Here is a 14,004-nt window from a genome sequence, read left to right as displayed (position 1 = left end):
AGAGAACATGGAGTTAAAGAAAGAAGAAGGTGGGTGGATGAGAGCAGCATATCCGCACAGGAGAAGAGAACAGGGAGTTAAAGAAGGAGGCGGGGTGGAAGAGAACAGCAGATTGGCATAGGAGAAGAGAACCGGGAGTTACAGAAGGAGGCGGTGGAAAAGAAGAGCAGATCAGTATAGGAGAAGAGTACAGGGAGTTAGAGGAGGCGGGGTGAAAAAGAACAGCAGATCAGCACCAGAGAAGAGAAAAGGGAGTTAAAGAAGGAGGAAGATAGAAGAAAGCAAAAAGATCACAGGAGAAGGAAACAAGGAGTTAGAGAATGAGGTGGGTGGAAGAGAAGAGCAGATCAGCACAAGAGAAGAGAACAGTGAGTTAGAGAAGGGGGCGGGTTAAAGAGAGCAGCAGATCAGCTCAAGAGAACAGAACAGGGAAATAAAGAAGGAGGCCGGTGGAAGAGAGTAGCAGATCAGCTCGGGAGAAGAGAAGAGAACAGGGAGTAGGAAGAGGAGGTGGGTGGAAGAGAGCAGCATAACAGCACAGCAGAAGAGAACATGGAGTTAAAGAAGGAGGCGGTGGAAGAGAGCAGCAGATCAGCACAGGAGAAGAGAACATGGAGTTAAAGAAGGAGGTGGGTGGAAGAGAGCAGCAGATCAGCACAGGAGAAGAGAACAGGGAGTTAGAGAAAGAGGCGGGTGGAAGAGAACAGCAGATCGGCACAGGAGAAGAGAACAGGGAGTTAGAGAAAGAGGCGGGTGGAAGAGAACAGCAGTTTAGCACAGGAGAAGAAAACAGGGAGTTAAAGAAGGAGGCGGGTGGAAGAGAGCAGCAGATCAGCACAGGAGAAAAGAACAGGGAGTTAAAGAAGGAGGTGGGGTGGAAGAGAGCTGCACAGGAGAAGAGAAGAGAACAGGGAGTTAGAGAAGGAGGCAGAGTGGAAGAGAGCAGCAGATCAGCATGGGAGAAGAGAAGAGAACAGGTAGATAGAGAAGGAGGTGGGTGGAAGAGAGGAGCAGATCAGCACAGCAGAAGAGAACAGGGATTTAGAGAAGGAGGCGAGGTGGAAGAGAGCAGCAGATCAGCAGAAGAGAACAGGGATTTAAAGAAGGAGGCGGGTGGAAGAGAGCAGCAGATCAGCAGAGGGAGAAAAGAAGAGAACATGGAGTTAAAGAAGGAGGTGGGGTGGAAGAGACCAGCACAGGAGAAGAGAACAGGGAGTTAAAGAAGGAGGCGGGTGGAAACGAGCAGCAGATCAGCACAGGAGAAAAGAACAGGGAGTTAAAGAAGGAGGTGGGGTGGAAGAGAGCTGCACAGGAGAAGAGAACAGGGAGTTAAAGAAGGAGGCGGGTGGAAACGAGCAGCAGATCCGCACAGGAGAAGAGGCGAAAAGAGAGTTAAAGAAGGAGGTGGGGTGGAAGAGAGCGGCAAATAAGCACAGGAGAAGAGAACAGATAGTGAAAGAAGGAGGTGGGTGGAAGAGAGCAGCAGATCAGCACTGGAGGAGAGAACAGGGAGGTAGAGAATGAGGTGGGATGGAAGAGAACAGCAGATCAGCCCGAGAGAAGAGAACATGGAGTTAAAGAAGGAGGTGGGTGGATGAGAGCAGCATATCCGCACAGGAGAAGAGAACAGGGAGTTAAAGAAGGAGGCGGGGTGGAAGAGAACAGCAGATCAGCACAGGAGAAGAGAAACGGGAGTTACAGAAGGAGGCGGTGGAAAAGAACAGCAGATCAGTACAGGAGAAGAGAACAGGGAGTTAGAGGAGGCGGGGTGAAAGAGAACAGCAGATCAGCACAGGAGAAAAGAACAGAGTTAAAGAAGGAGGTGGGGTGGAAGAGAGCAGCAGATCAGCACAGGAGAAGAGAACAGGGAGTTAAGGTAGGAAGCGGGTGGAAGAGAACAGCAGAGCAGCACAGGAGAAGAGAAAAGGGAGTTAGAGAAGGAGGCGGGTGAAAAAGAACAGCAGATCAGCACAGAAAAAGAGAACCGGGAGTTAGAGAAGGATGCGGATGGAAGATACCAGAAAGATCATCACAGTAGAAGAGAACAGGGATTTAGAGAATGAGGCGGGAGGAATAGAACAGCAGATCAGCATGGGAGAAGAGAACAGGGAGTTAGAGAAGGAGGTACTGGGCAATAGATAGATAGATAGATAGAGTGAGGGCGATAAATAGATAGTGAGGGTGATAGATGTGTGTGGTTGGATGTGTGGTTGTGGGTGTGTGTGTATGGTTGTGTGTGTGTGTTTGGTTGTATGTGTGGTTGTGGATGTGTGTGTGGTTGTGTGTGGTTGTGTGTGTGTGTGGTTGTGTGTGTGGGTTTGTGTGGTTGTGTGTGTGTTGTTGTGTGTCTGGGTGTGTGTGTGTGGTTGTGTGTGTGGTTGTGTGTGTGATTGTGTGTGGTGATGTGTGTGGTTGTCTGTGTGGTTGGGTGTGGTTGTGTGTGTGGTTGGGTGTGGTTGGGTCTGTGTGGTTGTGTGTGTGGTTGTGTGTGAGATTGTGTGCGTGGTGTGGGTGGGTGTATTTGTGTGGTTGTGTGTATGTGGTTGTATGTGTGTGTGTGTGCGTGGATGTATGTATGTGTGTGTGCGGTTAGAGAAGGATGTATGTGGAAGAGAGACCAGATCAGCACAGCAGAAGAGAACAGGGAGTTAAAGAAGGAGGCAGTGGAAGAGAGCAGCAGATCAGCACAGGAGAAGAGAACAGGGAGTTGGAGAAGGGAGTGGGGTGGAAGAGAGCAGCAGATCAGCATGGGGGAACAGAACAGGGAGTTAAAGAAGGAGGCGGGTGGAAGATAGCAGCAGATCAGCACAGTAGTAGAGAAGAGAACAGGGAGTTAAAGAAGGAGGTGGGGTGGAAGAGATCAGCACAGGAGAAGAGAACAGGGAGTGAAAGAAGGAGGCAGGTGGAAGAGAACAGCAGATCAGCACAGGAAAAAAGAACAGAGTTAAAGAAGGAAGTGGGGTGGAAGAGAGCAGCAGATCAGCACAGGAGAAGAGAACAGGGAGTTAAAGAAGGAAGCGGGTGGAAGAGAACAGCAGATCAGCACAGGAGAAGAGTAAAGGGCGTTAGAGAAGGAAGCGGGTGGACGAGAGCAGCAGATCAGCACAGGAGAAGATAACATGGAGGTAAAAAAGGAGGTGGGTGGAAGAGAACAGCAGTTCAGCACAGGAGAAAAGAAGAGACCAGGGAGTTAAAGAAGGAGGTGGGGTGGATGAGAGCAGCAGATCAGCACAAGAGGAGAGAAGAGAACAGGGAGCTAGAGAAGAAGGCGGGTGGAAGAGAGCAGCAGATCAGCTCGGGAGAAGAGAAGAGAACTGGGAGTTGGAGAAGGAGGTGGGTGGAAGAGAGCAGCATAACAGCACAGCAGAAGAGAACATGGAGTTAAAGAAGGAGGCGGGTGGAAGAGAGCAGCAGATCAGCAGAGGGAGAAAAGAAGAGAACATGGAGTTAGAGAAGGAGGTGGGTGGAAGAGGCAGCAGATCAGCACATCAGAAGAGAACAGGGAGTTAAAGAAGGAGGTGGGGTGGAAGACAGCGGCAGATTGGCACAGGAGAAGAGAACAGGGTGTTAAAGAAGGAGGCGGGTGGAAACGAGCAGCAGATCAGCACGGGAGAAAAGAACAGGGAGTTAAAGAAGGAGGCGGGGTGGAAGAGAGCAGCAGATCAGCACGGGAGAAAAGAACATGGAGTTAAAGAAGGAGGCGGGTGGAAGAGAGCAGCAGATCAGCACAGAAGAAGAGAAAAGGGAGTTAAAGAAGGGGGTGGGTGGAAGAGAACAGCACATCGGCACAGGAGAAGAGAACAGGTAGTTAGAGAAAGAGGCGGCTGGAAGACAACAGCAGATTAGCACAGGAGAAGAGAACAGGGAGTTAAAGAAGGAGGCGGGTGGAAGAGAGCAGCAGATCAGCACTGGAGAAGAGATCAGGGAGGTAGAGAAGGAGGTGGGATGGAAGAGAACAGCAGATCAGCACGAGAGAAGAGAACATGGAGTTAAAGAAAGAAGAAGGTGGGTGGATGAGAGCAGCATATCCGCACAGGAGAAGAGAACAAGGAGTTAAAGAAGGAGGCGGGTGGAAGAGAACAGCAGATCGGCACAGGAGAAGAGAACCGGGAGTTACAGAAGGTGGCGGTGGAAAAGAACAGCAGATCAGTACAGGAGAAGAGAACAGGGAGTTAGAGGAGGCGGGGTGAAAGAGAACAGCAGATCAGCACCGGAGAAGAGAAAAGGGAGTTAGAGGAGGAAGATGGAAGAGAGCAAAAAGATCATCACAGGAGACGGCAACAAGGAGTTAGAGAATGAGGCGGGGTGGAAGAGAAGAGCAGATCAGCACAGGAGAAGAGAACAGGGAGTTTGAGAAGGGGGTGGGTTAAAAAGAGCAGCAAATCAGCACAGGAGAACAGAACAGGGAAATAAAGGAGGCGGGTGGAAGAGAATAGCAGATCAGCACAGGAGAAGAGAAGAGAACAGGGAGTTAAAGAAGGAGGTGGGGTGGAAGAGCGCAGCAGATCAGCACAGGAGAAGAGAACAGGGAGTGAAAGAAGGAGGCAGGTGGAAGAGAACAGCAGATCAGCACAGTAGAAAAGAACAGAGTTAAAGAAGGAGGTGGGGTGGAAGAGAGCAGCAGATCAGCACTGGAGAAGAGAACAGGGAGTTAGTGAAAGAGCCGGGTGGAAGAGAACAGCAGATCAGCACAGAAGAAAACAGGGAGGTAGAGAAAGAAACGCGTGGAAGAGAACAGCAGATCAGCACAGGAGAAGAGAAGAGAATAGGGAGCTAGAGAAGAAGGCGGGTGGAAGAGAGCAGCAGATCAGCTCGGAGAAGAGAAGAGAACAGGGAGTTGGAGAAGGAGGTGGGTGGAAGAGAGCAGCATAACAGCACAGCAGAAGAGAACATGGAGTTAAAGAAGGAGGCGGGTAGAAGAGAGCAGGAGATCAGCACAGGAGAAGAGAACAGTAAGTTAAAGAAGGAGGTGGGGTGGAAGAGAGAGCAGATGAGCACAGGAGAAGAGAACAGGGAGTTAGAGAAAGAGGCGGCTGGAAGAGAACAGCAGATCCTCACAGATGAGAACAGGGAGTTAGAGAAAGAGGCGGGTGGGAGAGAACAGCAGATCAGCACAGGAGAAGAGAGGAGAACAGGGAGTTAGAGAAGGAGGCAGAGTGGAAAAGAGCAGCAGATCAGCACGGGAGAAGAGAAGAGAACAGGGAGTTAGAGAAGGAGGTGGGTGGAATTGAGCAGCAGATCAGCAGAAGAGAACAGAGATTTAAAGAAGGAGGCAGGGTGGAAGAGAGCAGCAGATCAGCAGAGGGAGAAAAGAAGAGAACATGGAGTTAAAGAAGGAGGTGGGGTGGAAGAGACCAGCACAGGAGAAGAGAACAGGAAGTTAGAGACCCTTCTAACTGGAAGAGGCAGCAGATCATTACAGCAGAAGAGAACAGGGAGTTAAAGAAGGGGTGGGGTAGAAGACAGCAGCAGATTAGCACAGGAGAAGAGAACAGGGAGTTAAAGAAGGAGGTGGGGTGGAAGAGAGCAGCAGAACAGCACGGGAGAAGAGAACAGGGGGTAGAGAAGGAGGCGGGTTGAAGAGAGCAGCAGATCAGCTCTGGAGAAGAGATGTGAACAGGGAGTTAGAGAAGGAAGTGATTGGAAGATAGCAGCATAACAGCACAGCAGAAGAGAACATGGAATTAAAGAAGGAGGCGGTGGAAGAGAGCAGCAGATCAGCACAGGAGAAGAGAACAGGGAGTTAGAGTAAGAGGCGGGTGGAAGAGAACAGCAGATTAGCACAGGAGAAGAAAACAGAGAGTTAGAGAAGGAGGGAGGGTGGAAGAGAGCAGCAGATCAGCACGGGAGAAGTGAAGAGAACAGGGAGTTAGAGAAGGAGGTAGGTGGAAGAGAGGGAGGGCGATAGAGGGAGGGAGTGCGATAGAGTGAGGGTGATAGATAGATAGAGGGAGGGCAATAGATAGAGTGTGGGAAGGCGATAGATAGAGTGAGGGAGATAGAGTGAGGGAGGGCAATAGATAGAGTGAGTGAGGGCGATAAAGTGAGTGAGGGTGATAGAGTGAGTGAGGGCGGTAGAGTGAGTGAGGGCGGTAGAGTGAGTGAGGGTGGTAGAGTGAGGGTGGTAGAGTGAGGGCGGTAGAGTGAGGACGGTAGAGTGAGGACGGTAGAGTGAGGGCGGTAGAGTGAGGGCGGTAGAGTGAGGGTGGTAGAGTGAGGGCAGTAGAGTGAGGGCAGTAGAGAGAGGGCAGTAGAGTGAGGGCGGTAGAGTGGTAGAGTGAGGGTGGTAGAGTGATGGCGGTAGAGTGGTAGAGTGAGGGTGGTTGAGTGGTAGAGTGAGGGCGGTAGAGTGAGGGCGGTAGAGTGGCAGAGTGAGGGTGATAGAGTGAGGGCGTGAGGGTGGTAGAGTGAGGGCGTGATGGTGGTAGAGTGAGGGCGGTAGGGTGGTAGAGTGAGGGCGGTAGAATGGTAGAGTGAGGGCGGTAGAGTGAGGGCGTGAGGCCGGTAGAGTGGTAGAGTGAGGGCGGTAGAGTGGTACAGTGAGAGTGGTAGAGTGAGGCGGTAGAGTGAGGGCGGTGAAGTGAGGGCATTAGAGTGGTAGAGTGAAGGCAGTAGTGTGAGGGCGGTAGAGTGGTAGAGTGAGGGCGGTAAAGTGAGGGAAGTAGAGTGGTAGAGTGAGGGCGGTAGAGTGAGGGCTGTAGAGTGGTAGAGTGAGGGCAGTAGAGTGAGGGTGGTAGAGTGAGAGCGGTAGAGTGAGGGCGGTAGAGTGAGAGCGGTAGAGTGAGAGCGGTAGAGTGAGAGCGGTAGAGTGAGGGCGGTAGAGTGAGGGCGGTAGAGTGAGGGCGGTAGAGTGAGGGCGGTAGAGTGAGGGCGTTAGAGTGAGGGCGTTAGAGTGAGGGCGTTAGAGTGAGGGCGTTAGAGTGAGGGCGGTAGAGTGAGGGCGGTAGAGTGAGGGCGGTAGAGTGAGGGCGGTAGAGTGAAGATGGTAGAGTGAGGGCAGTAGAGTGAGGGCAGTAGAGTGGTAGAGTGAGGTTAGTAGAGTGAGGGCGGTAGTGTGGGCAGTAGAGTGGTAGAGTGATTGCGGTAGAGTGAGGGCGGGAGAGTGGTAGAGTGAGGGAGGTAGAGTGGTAGAATGAGGGCAGTAGAGTGAGGGCAGTAGAGTGGTAGAGTGAGGGCAGTAGAGTGAGGGCGGTAGAGTGGTAGAGTGAGGGCGGTAGAGTGGTAGAGTAAGGGCAGTAGAGTGAGGGTGGTAGAGTGAGGGCGGTAGAGTGAGAGCATGCAGGCGGTAGAGTGAGGGCGATAGAGTACCCACAGAGTAGGATCTCTGGTCAGGGGCACCTCTGCCTGCTGGCCAGGTTAATTTCAGCATGAAGAGTCAAACGTCAGAGAGGGCTCTGCCAGTCCTGACCTTCTGGATGGAGTGTGAAGTCAGTAAAGAAGATCCTGGCCAAAAATGAAGCAGCAAGACCTAGCAGGGAAGGACCCACCTGTTAGAGCTATGCATTGGTCAATTCTGGCACTTGTGACCATCTCACATCAGCTCTTCTGAAAAGAGCCCCATAGCTGCTAATGCAAACTTTGAGAGAGCCCTCTTCTGTAGGTTCAGTTTGTTCTTGACTTCAGTACAAATGGGCGTAGGTTGTAACAGCAAGCATTGGGGGGCAGTGAGGTTATCAAAAGGTGGGGGCGTGCGGTTATCTGAAAGAAAATACCGCTATGCAAAAACAGCCTTTCGGCAACCAACAATGAAAAAGCATTGGTAAGACCAATAGGGCTTGCCTTATGCATCCACTGGCTTTGCTAATGATTCTAGCAGATGCTGTTAAGCATCAGCAAAATGCTTTACAGCGACGCTGCAATGCATCGGCAAAAAAAAAGCAAAGGTGAGATGATGCAGCTGCTGTTGCTAATCACGGCATGACACGGGTGCCATATACCATTTTCTTTTAACTGATTGGTCTTAGATGGCAGACGTCACGTACTTCGGCAAAGTGAGCTATAGTGTTATTGATGTAGTGGAGCTAAATGACAGCTGTTGGACCTTCCAATAGAAAAAGTGGGGAAAAACATATGATTGGGAGGGTGGGACAGCAAAGGGGAATGGGTTTGAAGGGAGGAGGGAATATAAAATGAAAATAAAGTCGTGGGTGAAGTGAGTGGGACAAAGAGCTCACAGAAGAGGCACCAAGAGCGCAGGGGTCAGTGAGTGTTGAGAGGGAAACAGCACACTAAGCCACAATGGCGGGAGATGGAAAACACATACACTCAAGGGCTGCTGAAAGAAAAACAAATTAGTTCCCTAAATGTTAACAGTAAAAGCATACAAGACATCCAAACAACAAGAAAAGCGGACATCAAAGGAAGGGTGGGAGGGAACAAGCACATGGGGTGTGAGCGATAACGAAAGTTAATTGCTGTAAGAGGGGAGCAGGAAGTGAGGCCGAGCGCGCGCTGTCGAAAGCAGTCTGCTGCTTTCAAGTCCGATGCCAGATGCCAGCTTCGCGCTTGAATGCCTCACATGCACTGCCCATAAACCGCATTCCAAAGGTCTTTGGCAGCATTTTCTGGTGCCCCTCTGTATCTCTCGCATAGCGATTGCTTATGCAATAGCTAGGCTCCATCTAAAAAACATCAGTGGGTAGAGTATGAGGACTTGGTGATGTGATGGGTGAAAAGATACCAGAGAAGAGGCGATGGAGGACAGAGGAAAGAAAGGGGGACAAGTTAGAGACTTTTAGAGAGGATGGGGACAGTTGTGAGAAAAGAGGCATGGGTGAAAGGAAAGGGAGATGGTGGAGTGATGAGAGGGAAAAGATGATAGCAGGGAGGGAGGAGCAGTGGGAGGGAGGGAGAGAGAAGAGAGACAAAAAATGCTGAGGGCTGCAGGAGAACAGAGACGAATAGGAGGGAGAGATTAGGAAGTGGATATAGATGAGAGGTTAAAAGAGAGAGAGGAAACAGATCAAATATATGGGGCAAGAGGAGAAGTAAGAAGATGAGAAAGGATACAAGAGAGAATATCAAAGCATGAGATGCAAAGAAAAGATGGGAAAGGAGAGGGACAAAGATTAACTGAGGTCTTGAAATGAGAGAAGAGTGGAGGTAGGCAAAGGGTGAGAATGTGTCAGTGATGGAAGTGGTAGAACGAAAGATGATGAGAAAGCCAAAGAGTAAATTATGCAGACTGTATCCTTGCTCGTTACATTTTTCTATGTGCCCAGAGAAAAACCTCAATAGAGATTTCACTCTTGGACTTCTTTATTCCCCCTTAATGAAGTTGGCTTCTATAATATTGTTCAACAGAAAATATTCATTGATATCATTCGAATCCAGTACTCGAATGACTCCAGTGACAAAGGTGTTTCTTAACGCTGTTTTTTTCAATGTCCTCATAGGTAGGTTGCAACTCATTCTTAACAGAAATTATTCACCCTTCTAATTACCTGGTGGATTTAGCATCCTCACCTATAAATCCCCAATTGATATCATTATTTAAAATGTTTTTTATCAGTGCTTTCTCCTGAAAAAAAACTTTCAGTGATTAGTCACTGAAATCCCAAACAATATAGGATGGCCTTCTATGGCCTGATCTATTTTTGCGGGTAACATGATTAGTTTCAGCAATTATGATATATGGGTTCAATCCATGGAATAAGAGTATATTGTTTGTATGCAGTACATTCTGAAAGTTAACTGAGTTCAGCATGATATTGACTCTAATGCAAGTGTGGTTCTAATACCCTGTACCTCAATGTGTCTTTTCTTTTTGTTACTGGCTCTATTCACTTGATTCTTCTTTCATTTTTACAATGTTTACGCATCTGCATGCCATTAAGTGGTTCAAAGTGCTGTGACAGCTGTGATTGGCAATCTAATGTTCTTTAAATACTCAATCTGAATTTAAAAAATCAGTTTCTTTAAAAATTCTGATAATTTTATGACACTATTGTACAATTTGATATTAGTATCTTAAATCTTAAAGTATCTTAAAATTTGGGTGAAAAGGATGTATGTAAAATGTGTGTATTTCTTTATGAGTTTTGTGACTCTCCTAATGAATCTTTGCTTCAACTAATGACTAATGGAATGGACAAATGGACCAGATCATCAGTATCAGTCAATCCCCTTATGTCAACCACAGATAGAACAGATCAGAAGCAGCACTAGCTAGTCCCTGCAATTCTATTTTTTTTATTTAAGGTACACAATTCTGAACCTAAATGCTTCTTGGCAAATAGCCACAGAGATGGAAAATACAGCAACATGGCAGTCTTAACAGAGAGACAGATTCGCGTCGGCAAGACAAGAGGAATGGGTGACATAGATTACATAAATCAGGGTCAGATAATATTATTGAAATTACAGTTACGAATTTTGGTAGGTAAATCATATATGCTACATAACTCAATATTGGATTACAAAACTGTGATTACAATTACAAATTTAGGTGGCTAAATTACAGAGGTCACATAACTCAGGGCAGATTACAAATGTCTGATTACATAGTTAGTGAGATGGCAAAGTAGAATAGTACATCAGTATTATAGTCAGCATCATCTATGGAAATAAGCAGGCCAAGATAGGCATTCTAGCATGCAGAAACCTTCATGCCCACAATGACATGGATGATTGTTTTGAGTCTTCTGTTACAGCTAGTCACGAATTTAAATGCACTGACAGATTGTATTGGGTAATGTGTAGTAGCAGAGTAAGATAACAGACATGGCCATTTGGTGCCAGGGGAGAAAAGTCCTAATATGGTCCACTAGGAGGTGCCCGACTGTTGGAAAAGGATGATCTTTTCATTACTTTGGTATCTCTAGTTTGTCCACAGAGAAATTAGCATATTCCTCCATAACCTAGCTAAGCACCCTTCCTCCAGGTGTATTTCTTTTGAACCTCTAAGGTAACATTGACTTTTGGAGATGTGTCCTTCCTTCAGGGTCTCCCCGGATTTTTGCTTTTCTTTTGCTGTACCTGTTTTTGCTGACCCTAGGACTCTTTTCACTTTACTGCTGCCAACCAGAGGTAACATGCTTGTGCTCTCCCTCCTAAATATAGGCACATTTGCATTCACCTGATTGCCACATTTGATCTACTTATAAGCCCAGAGCATATGGTATTACATGTGCATAGTGCCTGTAAAATAAATGCTACCAGTGGGCTGCAGTACCCATTGTGCCACCCACTAAAGTAGCACTGTAAAATATGTCTCCAAGCCTGCCCTTGCAGTCTGTGTGTGCAGTTTTAAACTGCTGTTACGACCTGACACAGTAAACATTTGCCATGCCTAAAACTTCTATTTAATACTTATAAGCCACCCATAAGTTAGGTCCTAAATGCCCATAGGGTGTGGCTCATAGTATTTAGGTTTTACCTGTCTTGGCAGAGGCAAATCTCCAAAGTCGTTTTTCACTGTGGCACAGCTTCTATAGAAAAGCTCTGGATTACAGTATAACACCTTATAAAATCATAACCTCAGTTTGGGAATAATTAGAACAATGATTTACAGACTCAAACTAATAGTAATTTAAAATCAAATCTAATGGTCAAGTCTGATTTTCAATTACTATTTTGAAAATGCTGCTATAGAAAGTTGACATTTTCCTGCCTAACCAATCTGTACCTTTCTGTCATTGTTCAGTGTCACCAGAGTGTTAATGGTTCTCATGTGGTGAGATATATATACTGGTCCTAGACAGTGGAGAAAGTGCGTGTGTGTGGAAGATGCTTTTCCCCCTGACAGGATGGCCATCTAGACTGTACTCAGGAACTTAATTACACTTCAAAAGGTGCCTAGCCTTTCACAAGCCGATGTAACAAATATCTAGGCCTGCCCCTTCATTTGACCTGCTAGTCAACCAGGCATCATTTTCAGTCGGAAAGGGTTTTCTCATTATCATAGCCACACCCTCTGGGTAGGCATAGGGAGCTCTGACCAGGGGAAGAAAGGTTCTACCATGTTGAATTTAGGAAGAGAGAGGCACTGTGGAATCATTTACTGTAAAACTCACAGGAAGTTCTGCAAATGTGGATAGGGTCACCCCTGGGAACCGTTGCCCCTATGGTTAGGGAGCATCCAGGAGCTTCCTCCACCCACAGGCTAGCACTGCATATAAATGTGGTATTCCCAGTACCCTCCTTCGATCAGTTCTTGACCTGTGGAAGAACAGAAGAGGACTGGACCTGCTCTCTGTGATCTGAGAAGTGCTTTGAACTGGACCAGCTCTCCGTCTTGTACCCAGGACAAAGAATTGGACTCCAAGGATCATAAGGCTGAATTCTGCTAAAGCTTCAGGGACACAACAAACTGCAAGGTGCCTTTCCCTGCATCTGCCTAACTGATCAGGACTGATATTTGCTGCGGCCTCTACCTGCCACCGTGTGAGTGCCTAAGTGCCTCCCATAAAGTCCTGTTCTTTTTTTAGAAGTGTAGTCCTGTGGTGGATTTGGACTTAAAGGGTTAAATCGCAGGCACTGTCATATTTTGTCAAGGTTCTATCCTACCACGACTAGTTACTATTATGCCCCGTTAGTGCTTCTAGAACTTATTTTTTACTTAAACCTTCATAATTTCAATAACACTGGTTCCTCTTACTGGTGTCCCGCCATTTTTGTGTCTGTTTCTTTTTTAAATTATACCCACTTTTTCTAATTCATTTTTTTATTGTTTTGTATTTCGACTTTATTATAGTTTTAGTACTGCATAAACGCATGTATACATTGCCTCTAAGTTAAGCCTGACTGATTTGTGCCAAGCTACCACAGGTTTAATTCAGATTTATTTAGTGACTTTTGTTGTTCACCCTGTCAAGGATTGTGATTGTTATTTGAGAGGGTTTAAATAATAACCCTCCTAGGTGGTTTCAAGTAATGCCCTCAACTAATACCCCAGTCTCTTACATTGACTAAAGTACATTTTCAAGGCTGAGTGTAGTAGTTTGCTATATTTTTCAGATAGTTCTACCCTATGCTCCAAAGGTAATGAGGAGAGTCCATGTGTATTTCAGTGTTCTGCACTTAAGTGGAGGATTTCTAAGGGTGTGGAATATGTGTCTGTGCTTTTTCATACATATGCATATGTTAGGAGCCTTGTTCTGTGATCTTTGTAGTTTCTGAGTTTAGGATCTGAGGAATCTTGAATAGATAATGTAGTATATTCAATCCAGAATTAGTGCTTCTGCACATTTAATTCGATGGTTAGAAATCAGTAACAGAAGTAACCTTCTTAGCTGTTTCATTTGATGGTTGATCCTCTTGAGCACAGTTTGAACTGGCTTATAGACAAAAACTATACATTAAATCCGAAATTCCATGTCCCCAGACTTGTCTCTTGGCATGGGCCATCGCAGAGCAACTTCCATATTTCAAAATAGTTTCTTTCTTGCATGTTGTTTTCAGCATTGTCAATGTTGTCAGCCTTTGTCTGTATTCGTTTAGCATAAAGGTAAAGGCGCGCGGCAGAGTGTGTGGAAACAGCTTAACCGAAGCATCTATCACAAAACGAAAATGTCTGTTAAAGCCCAGGAATGAACAGAAAATCTACAAGTCTGATGTCAATTTCTAACATGACTCTCACAACTGATTACGTTTGGAAATATTTTTGTTGATATTGCATATCCATCTTTACTTCAAAAGGCAAGAAAAAGCTTTTTGTGGTCATGCCGGACAATGCACTCAGACTCTGTTCATAAGTCTTCTGAATGAAATGTCTGTACTGAATAAAGTCTCTGCTATCAGTAAAACATCATTCATGTCACTGAGCATGCTCATCTTCGCCCGGGTGATTGATTGTAATGCTCCCGAGATCTGATCACAGGACTGCAAACCTTGATAAAGACAATTTCTGGATTGGTCTCTGGTGACTCACAATTTATCTACACTTCATCCGCCTTGATGCTCTTTTTCTGACTCAATATGTGGTGCTTGAAAGCTTTAACCCTGGTATCTAAAACATGGCATCATCTGCCTACCAATCACGCTATCTCCTCTGTCGAAGCAAAT

General features: G+C 46.6%; 1 protein-coding gene across 1 annotated transcript in view; it reads left to right on the top strand.

The window, feature by feature from the left end:
- The window catches only part of INPP5A (inositol polyphosphate-5-phosphatase A), a 1,335,101-nt gene that overhangs the window by 815,354 nt on the left and 505,743 nt on the right, over positions 1–14,004 (top strand). The window lies entirely within an intron of this gene.

This window comes from Lissotriton vulgaris, chromosome 5 (assembly GCF_964263255.1).
Source record: "Lissotriton vulgaris chromosome 5, aLisVul1.2, whole genome shotgun sequence".
NCBI classification, from domain to species: domain Eukaryota; kingdom Metazoa; phylum Chordata; class Amphibia; order Caudata; family Salamandridae; genus Lissotriton; species Lissotriton vulgaris.
This window is presented reverse-complemented; position numbering and strand designations above follow the sequence as displayed.